Source organism: Mandrillus leucophaeus, unplaced genomic scaffold, assembly GCF_000951045.1.
Source record: "Mandrillus leucophaeus isolate KB7577 unplaced genomic scaffold, Mleu.le_1.0 Scaffold541, whole genome shotgun sequence".
Taxonomy (NCBI): Eukaryota; Metazoa; Chordata; class Mammalia; order Primates; family Cercopithecidae; genus Mandrillus; species Mandrillus leucophaeus.
Window position 1 is genome coordinate 56045 of NW_012105820.1, and position 806 is coordinate 56850.

An 806-nucleotide genomic window follows, 5' to 3' on the forward strand; every position below is an offset into this window, starting at 1 on the left:
AAGGCAAGCCTCAGAATAATCAGAAAAAATATTTGCAAGATATATGCCTGGCAAAAAAAAAAACAACTAGCTTTCAGAATATATTTTACCAATCAGTAAGGGAAGAAATGGTAACGCCACAGAAAAATAGACAAAGGAGTGGCCAATAGATGTATGAAATGTGTGTGACAGACTGTATTTTCCACAGATAGTGGCAACAATATCTTCCATCCTACATGTTCCTCTTACAGTGTCACTTTGACCATTACAATCAGAGGTAGAGCCTATGCTTCCTTCCCTTGAAACTGGCGGACTTTTGTGGCTATTTAGGCCAATAAAGAATATGGCAGAAGTGACATTATGTGACTTCTGAATTTAGATCACAAAAGATGGCAAAGCCTATGCTTTGTTTGCTGGAATACTCTCTCTTTAAGCCTTTAGCCTCCATGTAAGCAGTATGACTGTTCTGAGGTCACTGTACTGTAAGGAAGCCCAAAGAGAGGGACCACAGGGCTAGGCCCTGGCTATGTGAAGAGAGAGAGATACCTGCAGCACCTCCAGCCCCCATCTGGCTGCATCTGTAGGAGAGACCCCAAGCCAGTTCTGCCCAGCCAACCTCCTAAAATCCAGACTCCTGAAACTGTATGAGATAGTAAATGGACTGTTCATTGTTTAAGCTTCTAAGTTGGAGGTTGATTTGTTATATAGTAAAGAATGGCAGGAATAGCATGCATAACTTCATTAGTCATCAGGGAAATGCAAATTAAAACCAAAATGAGATTATCACTTCACACCCACCAGAATGACTAAAATGAAAAAAAAAAAGT